This window comes from Rhinatrema bivittatum, chromosome 1 (genome assembly GCF_901001135.1).
Source record: "Rhinatrema bivittatum chromosome 1, aRhiBiv1.1, whole genome shotgun sequence".
NCBI classification, from domain to species: domain Eukaryota; kingdom Metazoa; phylum Chordata; class Amphibia; order Gymnophiona; family Rhinatrematidae; genus Rhinatrema; species Rhinatrema bivittatum.
Genome location: NC_042615.1, coordinates 34,857,161 through 34,872,160, shown reverse-complemented (window position 1 = coordinate 34,872,160; position 15,000 = coordinate 34,857,161).

The following is a 15,000-nucleotide window of genomic DNA, read 5'->3' as shown; positions in this document are numbered from 1 at the left end:
ATTTTATGTGCACAAAATTGCTGGGCACACAGATGCAGCTGGATCAGAGCAGAAGCTACTTTACAAATTTAGACACTAAGCGTGATATTCAGCGATGACCGGCTAAACCCATCTGGACAGCTCCACCTACGCCACGCGGCCGGCCCAAATCTAACCGCACCAGCCTTATGCAGCTAGATTTATTACACACTTAACGGGTTAAGCGTGGCTGAACATCCACAGTTAACCAGGTAAGTGCTGCGGCTGAATATCAGCCATCATTGGCTCTCCCAGCCGACATTTACATTTCCAGGTCGAGAGCACGGAGACCCTCGGGTTACGGCACGGACTATCTACCTAGTAGAAAGAAGCAAACTGAGATCTCTGGCCAGGGATCCTTATATATTAATCAAAGGCCTTCTTGGTATTTATAGAAAACGGTAGCCCACTTTCCATGAAATCCGCTTTCACGCTGCTGTAGCGGCTCCTCATTCGAGGAAGTGAACAATGACTGATCTTATTTGCATAACGGCAGCAACTAGAATGACTTGCTATAAGGCCAACTTTCTCTAAGCCGGACACCTTCACCTTTGCGATTAAATAACAAATGCAGAGTGCCCTTCCCCGCCACACCCTGGCTCCTCCTTTGGGATATGATAATGTATAAAGTGCTGTTCTAGGATGAGCCTTCTTTCAGTTGATTTTCATTTTATTTCGATGTGTTATCTTTGGTGGTGTTGTTATTGTCTTCTATTGTGCGGTGCCATCGGCATTTTACATGGACAGGCCCGAAAGAAGTGCGCCCGGCATGCGGTGCTATCCTTGCACGCCCCGGTTTTAGAACGCATTCCTCTGACGTGACAAGGACTGTTGCAGGGTACTTGCAGCACAGACTCTGTTTTCAGATTATTATTACTTCTCTAAGTTCTCTTCTCAGCAGGAGCGAGGGCCGCCCCTTGTTACGTTCCTCTCATTATGGAAAGCTCATATAGGAACAGGACACTCTGAAAGTGCTCCGTACTGGTCCCAGTAAAACAAGCCCTATCCTTTGTTACCATGGAACATTGTCAGAAGGGTATTAGGGTAATTCCTATTCTTACCCATCCAGTATATTTGTGCAATTCCCCTCCGGTCTCTTTGCTCCGCCCTTTATTTATTTAATTTATTTATTTATTTAAAAGTCTTCTATACCGATGTTAGTCGAAACATCACCTCGGTTTACATGGAACAAAAGCAACGGAAATTACAGGTAACAGGGGAAGGGTAAGGGGTACAAAAAACCATAAGGAGAGCAGAGAAGCATAGGAACAAACAACAAGTGAACTATAATGTCATAAGAACAAGGTCATAGTCAAATTCAGGTCATGATCCATCACAATTCAATATTCATCAAGGGTGTTGGGGAAAGGCTTGTTTGAATAGCCAGGTTTTGAGCTGGGCTCCTAAGGACCTTCGTTTTCAGTTTTCAGTTTATTTTGCCTGGGAATTAAAAAAAAAAAAGTCAGTAGAAAAATGATTTGATATAATGCACAGGGGAAAAACCAAGGGAAAAATAGTTTCCCCCCTGATTTCATTTTTGTTCTAATATTGGAATTCCCACTCAAAAAAACTGAAAAGGAAGCTTCCCCTACCCATGCCCCAGTCCAAACAGGTGGAATGGCAACCCCTGCCTTCTTAGATGCTTCTGCTAACATGGCAGCTACCAAAGGAGATGCATCGAGCGGCGGCAGTGCTCTGACGCACGTAAAACAGCAAATATCACGTGACAGAGCCTTTTCGCAGCGATATCGTCTGATGTAAGTGATATTTTGCATCTCCCCGCCCAGGTTCCCTCCCCTATTACAATGGCCATCTTGGCATGCATGAATAATGCGGACGTTTGCAAAGAAGGTCATTACTAGGCAATCTGATGCAAGTATTTTATTGCGGCCCACCGGAAAAGTGGTCGGCTGCGATCAAATAACATCTTTGCGATTTTCGGTAAATGTAGCGTTAGGGTCCTGGGACCCTAGTGCAGGTCCCGAGGCTCCCACTTACCATACCTCCAATAGGAAAAAATAAATCCTGCAGCCGTATTGGGAGGATGAGTGGGGGTCAGGGCTGACCCCGTTTCAACCTGCGGCCACCTGTACTGGCAGCCCTGACTGCCCCTAAGTAAAAACAGAAAGGCCCCTGGACCTTGCCCCAGTCACATGGATGGTACAAAGTCCGGTTAGCACCAAGAGGGCTGTTGGGGGGTGAAGGGGTGGGGGCCTGGACCCAAAATTTTTTTTACTTTCAGGGATGGTTATGGGAAGAGGGGCCAGGACTCTCTTTTTACTTGGGGTTGGGTATGGGAAGGGGAGTCAGGATTCTCTTTTTGACTTGGGGGGAGTAGGGTTGGGTATGGGAAGGGGGCCAGGACTCTCTTTTTGACTTGGGGGAGTAGGGTTGGGTATGGGAAGGGGGGCCGTGGCTCTCTTTTTGACTTGGGGGAGTAGGGTTGGGTATGGGAAGGGGAGCCAGGACTCTCTTTTTGACTTGGGGGAGTAGGGTTGGGTATGGGAAGGGGAGCCAGGACTCTCTTTTTGACTTGGTGGAGCAGGGTTGGGTATGGGAAGGGGGACGGGGCTCTCTTTTTGACTTCGGGGAGCAGGGTTGGGTATGGGAAGGGGGACGGGGCTCTCTTTTTTACTTGGGGGAGCAGGGTTGGGTATGGGAAGGGGGACGGGGCTCTCTTTTTGACTTGGGGGAGTAGGGTTGGGTATGGGAAGGGGAGCCCGGACTCTCTTTTTGACTTGGGGGAGCAGGGTTGGGTATGGGAAGGGGGACGGGGCTCTCTTTTTGACTTCGGGGAGCAGGGTTGGGTATGGGAAGGGGGACGGGGCTCTCTTTTTGACTTGGGGGAGTAGGGTTGGGTATGGGAAGGGGAGCCAGGACTCTCTTTTTGACTTGGGGGAGTAGGGTTGGGTATGGGAAGGGGAGCCAGGACTCTCTTTTTGACTTGGGGGAGCAGGGTTGGGTATGGGAAGGGGGACGGGGCTCTCTTTTTGACTTCGGGGAGCAGGGTTGGGTATGGGAAGGGGGACGGGGCTCTCTTTTTTACTTGGGGGAGCAGGGTTGGGTATGGGAAGGGGGACGGGGCTCTCTTTTTGACTTGGGGGAGTAGGGTTGGGTATGGGAAGGGGAGCCCGGACTCTCTTTTTGACTTGGGGGAGTAGGGTTGGGTATGGGAAAGGGGAGCCGGGACTCTCCGTTTGACTTGGGGGAGTTGGGTATGGGAAGGGGGGGGGCCAGGACTCTCTTTTTGACTTGGGAGGGTGGGGTGGGTAAGGGCACAGGGTGTCCGGGACCCTAAAACATTTTATTATCACTTAGGGTGGGAGGGTAGTGTTGGAGGACCAGGACACTATTATGATTTATGGTCTTTGGGGAGGAGGGGGGGTCTGGGCCATCGCCACACTCCTACATCATAACTTTTTTTTGTTTTACTTCGGGACAGAAGTGGGTCAGCACTGACCCCTGCTTGACCTCCTATTTTAGTGGCATATTTTTTTTTTAGGGACAGCGGCCCTTAAAAGCCAAAACGGTCCTGTGAGGTTGGGGCTGCCATCTTGTTAAAGGGCTGCTCACCGCGTTCTTTTTCCCTGCTGTGTTTGGCTGCAAGTTAGTGCCTCTAGGCCCCGGATAGCTAATTGCTCTTATATTCTTTTGAGTCCTTCAGCCTCTCCATTACAGTAATTGTGATTCCAATTCTCTTCTCCAGGTTAATGGTACATTTACAGTAGCTGGAACTCAGGACTGCAAATGCCCATTTTTCTTTTCCGAACAATACTTTCCAGGCTATAACCAAATATACGGAAGCCCCTTTTTATTCCTCTGCGTCAAACATTTCCCAAACGCTGGAAAACATAACTATGGACGTTTTGCTTGGAAGTGAAGAATTTAATGAGACAATGTTTGTAACAAACGGAAAATTACAAGGCACTGCTAAACGAATTAGGGACTACGGCTGCTTTATCCTGGCGAGAATCGTTGGATGGCACCCAACTGCACCCAATGTTCTGTGCATTTGTGAAGTCCCCCAGCCAGAGGGCCACAGCCCGATCCGATACTTCTCAAACTGTTCCTTATTGGGGTTCCCTCAAGCCTGAAACCCATGCATGTATAAATAATATTAATAATCTCACTATAAACGCAAGCAGTCACGTACCGGCTCTCCCTGCTGGCAAACCAGGCCACCGATGGCACTGTACGTTTTAAAAGGGGGCTCAGCCGGACAGGCGAGGGCTCTGGACATCTCCTAAATGAGATGGTGTTTGGTTAAAGAAAAATTATGCCTCACGACCCCTCCAATCCAGGAAGGCAGTTCGCACAGTAATTCCACTGGGAATAAAATACATCTGGGAGAAGGTGAGGCACTCGGACCCGAAACCGCAAAAGTGAAAGGAAATGGTTCATTAGGCAAGGAAATGAATCGTAGGCAATTAACACTATAATATGGTCGCAAGCAGATCTTCAGCAATGAACAAACTCGACCCATACCAAGTGCTGATTTTTCTTAGGCGTCCCAACCTCATCCTTGACTTGGAACCTTTGTGAGCTGCAGAAAGTTTCCTCTTCTTGATTAAATAAGAACATAAGAAATTGCCATGCTGGGTCAGACCAAGGGTCCATCAAGCCCAGCATCCTGTTTCCAACAGAGGCCTATCCAGGCCACAAGAACCTGGCAATTACCCAAACACTAAGAAGATCCCATGCTACTGATGCAATTAATAGCAGTGGCTAGTCCCTAAGTAAACTTGATTAATAGCAGTTAATGGACTTCTCCTCCAAGAACTTATCCAATCCTTTTTTGAACCCAGCTACACTAACTGCACTAACCACATCCTCTGGCAACAAATTCCAGGGCTTACATTGCTCGTCTGCATGGAAAGGCGATTCAATAAGACAATAAACTAGGGATGTGAATCGTTTTTCAACGATTAAAATTATCGTCCGATAATGTTTATATCGTCTTAAATCGTTATAGAACACGATACAATAGAAATTCTAACGATTTATCGTTAAAAAATCGTTAAATCGTGTTAGTGCGCACTAACTCGAGTTAGTGCGCACTAACTCGATTTAGTGCGCACTAACTGAAAATGATACAAATAAACACTTTCCAGGTCACTGAAGGTCAGTTAGGAATGAATATGTGTTCCTATTGGCTGGCTGCCCTCTTATCTATTGATATTACCAAGGTTACCACTGAGGTGATGGTTGAGGGGATGGGAAATGGAACTGGAAACTAACGAACACCAACAGAAAATGAAACAAAGTGTTCACACTTCCCAGGTCAGTAAAGGTCACTTAGGAATGAATATGTATGTATGTATTCCTATTGGCTGGCTGTGCTCTTATCTATTGATGTTACCAATATGGTTGGGGGGATGTGAAATGGAAACAGTTGGAAGCTTGACAAAAAAAGTAATGTAATGATCAGCACTCACGTGACTAGAACTTGTTTGTTTATTATTTTTGTTAGCAGGCACCTGAAATGCTAGTGCATGTTGAATTTGCCAATCACTGTGCATTTTAGAAAGGTGGTCCTGGCTGGAACTGTACACAGTTCAAATATATGTAATTGATTGTTGGTAAGTGTATTTTTTAAGTAGCCACACTGGCACCAGTATGTTTACTTTTCCTCCTACTTAACTCACTAGCTCAGCTTTGTAAGAAGGGCTTCTCTGCTTGTGTGTTGTTTTTGTTTGGTGTGAGGAGAGCAGAAACATCAGATCTTTATTCAATCTACTACAGTCATCTCTTACAGTGCCCTATCCCTATTAATACCAGGAGTGTTGTGATCTTCCTGCACACAGTGCCCTAACCCTGATACCAGTCTGAGACAGCTCCCTCCCTGCATTACTAGTGAGAGGCTGGCTTCACAGACAGGGGGGAGCTGCCTGACCCTCACTCCTGACTTCCCCCATGTCCCAGCTAGTGAATGGTGTGTGTGGGTGAGGGGGGGGGGGGGGAGGATGGTGAAGTCTGAGACAGCTCCCTCCCTGCATTACTAGTGAGAGGCTGGCTTCACAGACAGGGGGGAGCTGCCTGACCCTCACTCCTGACTTCCCCCATGTCCCAGCTAGGGAATGGTGTGTGGGTGAGGGGGGGGGGGGGGGAGGATGGTGAAGTCTGAGACAGCTCCCTCCCTGCATTACTAGTGAGAGGCTGGCTTCACAGACAGGGGGGAGCTGCCTGACCCTCACTCCTGACTTCCCCCATGTCCCAGCTAGTGAATGGTGTGTGGGTGAGGGGGGGGGGGGGAGGAGGGTGAAGTCTGAGACAGCTCCCTCCCTGCATTACTAGTGAGAGGCTGGCTTCACAGACAGGGGGGGAGCTGCCTGACCCTCACTCCTGACTTCCCCCATGTCCCAGCTAGTGAATGGTGTGTGGGTGAGGGGGGGGGGGGAGGATGGTGAAGTCTGAGACAGCTCCCTCCCTGCATTACTAGTGAGAGGCTGGCTTCACAGACAGGGGGGAGCTGCCTGACCCTCACTCCTGACTTCCCCCATGTCCCAGCTAGTGAATGGTGTGTGGGTGAGGGGGGGGGGGGAGGATGGTGAAGTCTGAGACAGCTCCCTCCCTGCATTACTAGTGAGAGGCTGGCTTCACAGACAGGGGGGAGCTGCCTGACCCTCACTCCTGACTTCCCCCATGTCCCAGCTAGTGAATGGTGTGTGGGTGAGGGGGGGGGGGAGGATGGTGAAGTCTGAGACAGCTCCCTCCCTGCATTACTAGTGAGAGGCTGGCTTCACAGACAGGGGGGAGCTGCCTGACCCTCACTCCTGACTTCCCCCATGTCCCAGCTAGTGAATGGTGTGTGGGTGAGGGGGGGGGGGGAGGATGGTGAAGTCTGAGACAGCTCCCTCCCTGCATTACTAGTGAGAGGCTGGCTTCACAGACAGGGGGGAGCTGCCTGACCCTCACTCCTGACTTCCCCCATGTCCCAGCTAGTGAATGGTGTGTGGGTGAGGGGGGGGGGGGGAGGAGGATGGTGAAGTCTGAGACAGCTCCCTCCCTGCATTACTAGTGAGAGGCTGGCTTCACAGACAGGGGGGAGCTGCCTGACCCTCACTCCTGACTTCCCCCCTGTCCCAGCTAGTGAATGGTGTGTGGGTGAGGGGGGGGGGGGGAGGATGGTGAAGTCTGAGACAGCTTCCTCCCTGCATTACTAGTGAGAGGCTGGCTTCACAGACAGGGGGGAGCTGCCTGACCCTCACTCCTGACTTCCCCCCATGTCCCAGCTAGTGAATGGTGTGTGGGTGAGGGGGGGGGGGGGGAGGATGGTGAAGTCTGAGACAGCTCCCTCCCTGCATTACTAGTGAGAGGCTGGCTTCGCAGACAGGGGGGGAGCTGCCTGACCCCTCACTCCTGACTTCCCCCATGTCCCCAGCTGGTGAATGGTGTGTGGGTGGGGGGGGGGGGGGGAGGATGGTGAAGTCTGAGACAGCTCCCTCCCTGCATTACTAGTGAGAGGCTGGCTTCACAGACAGGGGGGAGCTGCCTGACCCTCACTCCTGACTTCCCCCATGTCCCAGCTAGTGAATGGTGTGTGGGTGAGGGGGGGGGGGGGAGGATGGTGAAGTCTGAGACAGCTACCTCCCTGCATTACTAGTGAGAGGCTGGCTTCACAGACAGGGGGGAGCTGCTGTCCCTCACTCCTGACTTCCCCCATGTCCCAGCTAGTGAATGGTGTGTGGGTGAGGGGGGGGGGGGGAGGATGGTGAAGTCTGAGACAGCTCCCTCCCTGCATTACTAGTGAGAGGCTGGCTTCACAGACAGGGGGGAGCTGCCTGACCCTCACTCCTGACTTCCCCCATTTCCCAGCTAGTGAATGGTGTGTGGGTGAGGGGGGGGGGGGGAGGATGGTGAAGTCTGAGACAGCTCCCTCCCTGCATTACTAGTGAGAGGCTGGCTTCACAGACAGGGGGGAGCTTTCTGACCCTCACTCCTGACTTCCCCCATGTCCCAGCCAGTGAATGGTGTGTGGGTGAGGGGGGGGGGGAGGATGGTGAAGTCTGAGACAGCTCCCTCCCTGCATTACTAGTGAGAGGCTGGCTTCACAGACAGGGGGGGAGCTGCCTGACCCTCACTCCTGACTTCCCCCATGTCCCAGCTAGTGAATGGTGTGTGGGTGAGGGGGGGGGGGGAGGATGGTGAAGTCTGAGACAGCTCCCTCCCTGCATTACTAGTGAGAGGCTGGCTTCACAGACAGGGGGGAGCTGCCTGACCCTCACTCCTGACTTCCCCCATGTCCCAGCTAGTGAATGGTGTGTGGGTGAGGGGGGGGGGGGAGGAGGATGGTGAAGTCTGAGACAGCTCCCTCCCTGCATTACTAGTGAGAGGCTGGCTTCACAGACAGGGGGGAGCTGCCTGACCCTCACTCCTGACTTCCCCCATGTCCCAGCTAGTGAATGGTGTGTGGGTGAGGGGGGGGGGAGGATGGTGAAGTCTGAGACAGCTCCCTCCCTGCATTACTAGTGAGAGGCTGGCTTCGCAGACAGGGGGGAGCTGCCTGACCCTCACTCCTGACTTCCCCCATGTCCCAGCTAGTGAATGGTGTGTGGGTGAGGGGGGGGGGGGGGAGGATGGTGAAGTCTGAGACAGCTCCCTCCCTGCATTACTAGTGAGAGGCTGGCTTCACAGACAGGGGGGAGCTGCCTGACCCTCACTCCTGACTTCCCCCATGTCCCAGCTAGTGAATGGTGTGTGGGTGAGGGGGGGGGGGGGAGGATGGTGAAGTCTGAGACAGCTCCCTCCCTGCATTACTAGTGAGAGGCTGGCTTCACAGACAGGGGGGAGCTGCCTGTCCCTCACTCCTGACTTCCCCCATGTCCCAGCTAGTGAATGGTGTGTGGGTGAGGGGGGGGGGGGGGGGAGGATGGTGAAGTCTGAGACAGCTCCCTCCCTGCATTACTAGTGAGAGGCTGGCTTCACAGACAGGGGGGAGCTGCCTGACCCTCACTCCTCCGGGGTATTGTGATCTTCCTGCACACAGTGCCCTATCCCTGATACCAGGGGTGTTGTGATCTTCCTGCATGCAGTGCCCTATCCCTATTAATACCAGGAGTGTTGTGATCTTCCTGCATGCAGTGCCCTATCCCTATTAATACCAGGATTGTTGTGATCTTCCTGCACGCAGTGCCCTATCCCTGATATCGGGATGTGTGCAAGAAGATCACAACACCCCCGGTATCAGGAATAGTTAGTGCGCACTAATCACAACACCCCCGGTATCAGGAATAGTTAGTGCGCACTAATCGGAAAAAACGATTTTTAACGATTTTTTAACTAAAAAATCGTGCCTAAGACGATTTTCTTGCCCTGCCACACGATTTCTATCGTTAAGACGATATGGAAAACGATTCACATCCCTACAATAAACTAAATCAAACTAAAGAAAACTATACCAATTGTAACTGTGAAAAGCAAGTTCAAGGCTCCGGAGATACAGAGGAAGTCTCTGGCTACCACGCACTTCTATGGCACTGCAAGACTTTGCAAAACTTGTGGGCTGGCAATTCCTGGCTGTGGAGCTCATGCATCCTGCCAGCCCTGGAGTTTTAAAATGCCCGCAATGCCAGCACGGGCTCGTCCTGCCACCGGGCAGCAGCTGAAAGAGTGGATGATGGAACTGGCTCCAGACTTTCAGGACAGGTTGATCCAGCCCTGCTTTTACCCCGTTGCATGCCGGGACGTATTCTGATTTTCCCCCATTGCATTCCCTGACAAAAACAAGATTATGAGTACCTGCATGCAGGGGGACTAAAACCAGGACTGGATCAGCCCGTCCTGAAAATCTGGAGCCAGCTGGCAACCCTTGATGGAACACTTCCTGCCGAAGAGAGGAGTAGGTCTGCATTCCACTGTAGCTGCTCAGGAAGGATAGGGAGAAACAGCAAACAATGCGATTGGACATGCAATTTTAAAAATGATTTTGTTGATTATTAGGTCATCTTATCTGATAATATTTCAAGGGCTGGCACAGAAGAGATGAAAAAAGATTGGCACAGAGAACCCTCCCACTGTTGGCAATCAGTACTGCCCCACCTCTTCATGATAACCACGCTGTGGGTGTCCATGGAAAAATCTTTTATTTCTTGTCTTTATTTTATTTAGTTTGCAAATATCATTTAAAAGAAAACACATATACAAATGAAATCCCACTCTGTTAAAGAGCTGAAAAAACTCAGTAAATATTGAACTATGTGACCATCGTACAAAAGATGCTGACTAAACCCAATAAATGTGACTAAAGTCTATTCATAGTGTCTATCCGCTCTATCGGAATAATCATAGGTCATAGGTCTTCAAAGCCCAATTCTTATTTTTTAAATAAAATGTCCCAAAGGACATCTTGAAGCAATGTTCACCTAAATGAAATTCAGTCCGACACTGGCTCAGGGTTTTGAAATCCAACAGCCTGTGTGTCAGGGGACGACTGCATCAGCTCGGCAATTTCTTCTCAAAGAAACAAACAGGAAGCGCCATTTTTTAAAGGGACAGACAACCTGAAAACCGCTAGCCAATCACACCGCACGTATAGCAAAAATTAGCGCATGATACTTTCTAATAAGATTATAGTGGATAATCAATAGTCTCATTGAGACCAAAAGGAGATATCCTGCCCAGCATTGCTCTCGTCTATTCAGAATTGTTGTCGTATCTCCCCCTCTTGGTGATGGCTGCACTCGTTCAATTCTAGTCCAATTAAGTTGGGTAAAACCATGATTTTTTCAAAAGACAACGTTGCCCAGTAGGTGCTTGCATCTTAGAAGAATTAAGACAACTGCGATGTTCAATTATACACACACGAATTGTTCGCTGAGTGCGTGCCACGTAGATAAGTGGGCATGCGAACTGGAGTACATAAACCACATATCTTGAAGTACGGTCGATCCGATTTCTTTCTTTTATTTAAATAGCCTTTTCTAACCCGCCTATAAAGAGAACCTCATGCTAGGCAGTGCACAATGTAATCATAATAAAATGCAATTCATAACATGAAAGCACAGTTCATAAAAAGATAAAAAAACAGTTAAAATAAATGGGCTTTGAGCTGTTTTCGAAATATTTTATAGTCATCCATTGAAGTGAAATGCAGCTCAGCTGGCAGAGCACTCCACAGGTCTGAGCCAATAAAAGAAAAAACCCAGTTCCTCTTGACCTCTGAAGGCCATTTTACTGGGGATGCGGGCGATAGGCAATCGTGAAAGCAAAATCATTTCTGTTTTATTGATATTAAGGGCAAGTTTGTTCTGTTGCAACCAGGCATAGATGGAGGATCAGCAGAATGTGATAAATTGTTGTGTTCAGGTCCCCGTGCACCGCGGGGGGGAGAAGGGTTGTGTGTCACCCGCATATAACCCCCCCCAAGATCTGCGAGTGGTCGGTGGACAGGAGTCAAGCAGAGACTGAACAGGACTGCCGACAGCGCTGGACCTTGGGGGCGCACCTGAGGGGCGCGGGGTCCGTGAAGAGGAAGGCGAGCCAATGGTAACTCCTGCAGAACGGGTTTCCCGAGTGAGAAGAAAAACCACGGCAGAACAGTACCAGCAACGCCCAGGGATGTGGAGCAAGGAAGGAGGACAGAGGGCTCAGCGGCGCCGAGCGCAGAGGAGACATCCAAAAGGATCAGAGCCGAAGAAGTCCCACTCTCGAGCCCGTGCCGCACAGCGTCGGACTGGAGAGCAGGAGCGATGTTGGCGGAATCTGGGTGGATACCCATCGCTGGCGGGAGAGAGCAGGATGGATACCCATCGCTGGACGGATACCCATCGCAGGACTGATACCCATCGCTGGCGGGAGAGAGCAGGATGGATACCCATCGCTGGACGGATACCCACCGCAGGATGGATACCCATCGCAGGACGGATACCCATCCTGGACTGATACCCATCGCAGGACGGATACCCATCGCTGGACGGATACCCATCGCAGGATGGATACCCATCGCTGGCGGGAGAGAGCAGGATGGATACCCATCTGGACGGATACCCATCGCTGGACGGATACCCATCGCTGGCGGGAGCGAGCAGGATGGATACCCATCGCTGGACGGATACCCATCGCAGGATGGATACCCATCGCTGGACGGATACCCATCGCAGGATGGATACCCATCGCTGGACTGATACCCATCGCTGGCGGGAGAGAGCAGGATGGATACCCATCGCTGGACTGATACCCATCGCAGGACGGATACCCATCACTGGACTGATACCCATCGCTGGCGGGAGAGAGCAGGATGGATACCCATCGCTGGACTGATACCCATCGCTGGACTGATACCCATCGCTGGACGGATACCCATCGCTGGCGGGAGAGAGCGGTTATCTCTGGGGTTTCCGAGCTGAGGGTGGCTGGGGCCCTGGAGCCGGGGGGAAGGTGCTGACTGCCGAGCTGCCAGGGCTCAGGGGCTTGCAGCTGGTGGTGGTAGAGGGTCTTCTGCGGGCTCTGCAGGCACGGGGACCGGCTCCGGGGATGGGGAGGCAGGAGCAGTCCTAGAGGAAAGAGAGGTGTCTGGGATCAGGGAGGGCAGGGCAAGAGGGTGAGCCAAGCCTATGGAGGGGGGGGGGGGGGTGGAGAGGGGAATCACAGACTGAGTGGTGAGATGAACCTGCCAGGGAGGGAAAGTCTAATGTGCTGAGAAGGGGGGGAGGGATGAGGGGTGGGGGGTGGGGGAGCAGCGAAGGTTTGAGTGAACCAAGCCTGCAGAGGAGGGGTGGGAACCTTTTGGGATGGGAAGAGGAATTGGGAAGATGAAGAGGAAATGGGTTGCAGAGCAGACTGAGGTGGATTGAGAGAATGGAGCAGGCAGAGAGCTCTTACATTTTCTGCCACCAAATATAAACGTTAAAGTATGGTCAGGTGAGGTGGGGGGGGGGGGGGGGGGGAAGATTTTAAAAAGTGCAGAAGCAGTAAGGAGGGAAGAGGAGAAAGAGGGTACAATGGGGAGAAGGGAAGAAGAGAGAGGCGAGAGTGAAGGAACAGGGTGGGGGTTGAGAGGGTTTTGGGGGCAGGCAAGCTTAGGGGGAGAGAGACCGTAGTGCGGATGGGATACAGGGAGGGCTGGGGAGGAGGAGAAGTGGTGGGGAGGAGCTGGAGTCAGGGAGGAGAATGACCGCTGGGACTCTGAGGGCTTCCTTAGCTCTTGTTTCGGTCGCACGGGCCTTCCCCGTGTCCACTTTGCCTGCTCTTCATGCCTCAATCGCACTCCTGACCCCACGTTTCTCTTTCTTTTTTTTCCCTGGGGGGATGAGGTCTGTAAGCTGCGTGGCTGTGCTTGAATTCAGCAGCGGCAATCATTTTCAAAAGTTGGCTCCTATGAGTAGAGATGGGAGGATCGCTGCTGTTCCGGCTCCTCACCCAGCCCTGCCTCTCTGGCTGGTTTCTCCCTCTTAAAACAAAAAAAAAAAAGGATTCATGCTTGCACTTGGGAGGGGGAGGTCTTATGCTGCTGATCCTATGGCTACCATCCACAGTGTGTCCTAGCACTGTCACTGCCAGGGCCTTCCTCTCAGCAGCCTTCCTTCCCCTCCCATTCCCACCTCTGCCTTTCCTAAGTAACAGGATGCTTTATAATGCTAAAAGGTACACACAGCACAGTGATCACACACAGCCTCTTCTGTCAAAAACAGCAGTGCGCTGCCGACTGAAGAAGTCACGAACTTAGCCTCGGTATCTACTCTTGCTATACGTGTCACATGTGTGGTTTTCTATAGTCAGAGACAGAGAGCGAGCTCGGTCACAGTCCCTGCACAGCGCACGATGACAACACAGAGGTAATAATCTCCGTGAGTCAGTGCACCTTCCCCAAACACACACACACACTGTGTCTACTCTTAGCCTTGCACACATACACTATATCAATCTAAAAGCGAAGGCTTGCATCTACGGTAGTTCCTTCTGCTAGTGGCCTCGCAGTGCGAAGTGCAACCTAAGATGGCGACTTTTAAACAGGCGCGCGGGCGCCCATGTGCGCCCATTCGTCGGCTTGCGTCCAGGGATGTGGCCATCTTATATCACATGCGCGTATAGGCGCTCATGTTATAAAACGCAACGACCGTGCGCGCACCTGCTCACCGTTTTAGGTGGGCGTGCGCCTATGTGCACGAATGCCACTTCTACCGCCTAAGTGGGGGCGTTTAGTAGACACATGAGCCAAGGCCATTTCCAGTTTTCCCAGTTCGTTCCCAGTTCACCCGGGTAAGGGGTTGGACTTCCAAACCCCCCTGTTTTACTAGCCTCTCGTTTCCCCTGTTAGCCCCTACCTTTAAAACCCCCGCGGATCTATTTTTATTGTATTACTTGCAAGTCCTCCATAGCAGAATCAAAGTTACGCAGCTGGGGACCCCAGTGCGCGCCTCTGCGCAGAAGTATTTACTTGCAAATTTGAATTTGAAATCCAGGAGCGCCCATGCTCCGCCCAGACCATGCCCACGCCTCACTCCTTTTCCAAAACTTTTCATTTTTGCTCGTAGCGGGAGATACGCACGTACGCAGGTGTCTTTTAAAATTCACTTAGCTTGCGCCAGCCTGACATATTTGCGAATCTCCCAGTTTTGGTGTGCGCCAGGTTTTTAAAATTCACCTTTAAGTAAGCAATAGCACAGCAGGGTATCAAACCAGGGACTACTCAGAACACTTTCTTCATTTCATTTCATTTTTTTAAAACTATTTCCTGGAATTCTCAGCTCTGAAACAAGAAGCTTCAAAACCTGTGCAATTAATCAAAATGGTTTACATTCAACCACATACATAATATAAACATAAAATAAGCAAATCCTTGAGATCGGATAAAACAAAACAAAATAATATAGCAATCAAAGACTTCATAAGCAAACATTTAAAAAGAACAGTAATAATAAAAAGTAAAACTAAAACTAAAACGACAACTAAGCCTGTATCAATTCATAAAGCGAGAAACTGAATGAGAATATTGAGGAACATGAGGACAAGTAAATATTAAGTGTGTTCTAGTAAGTGAATATT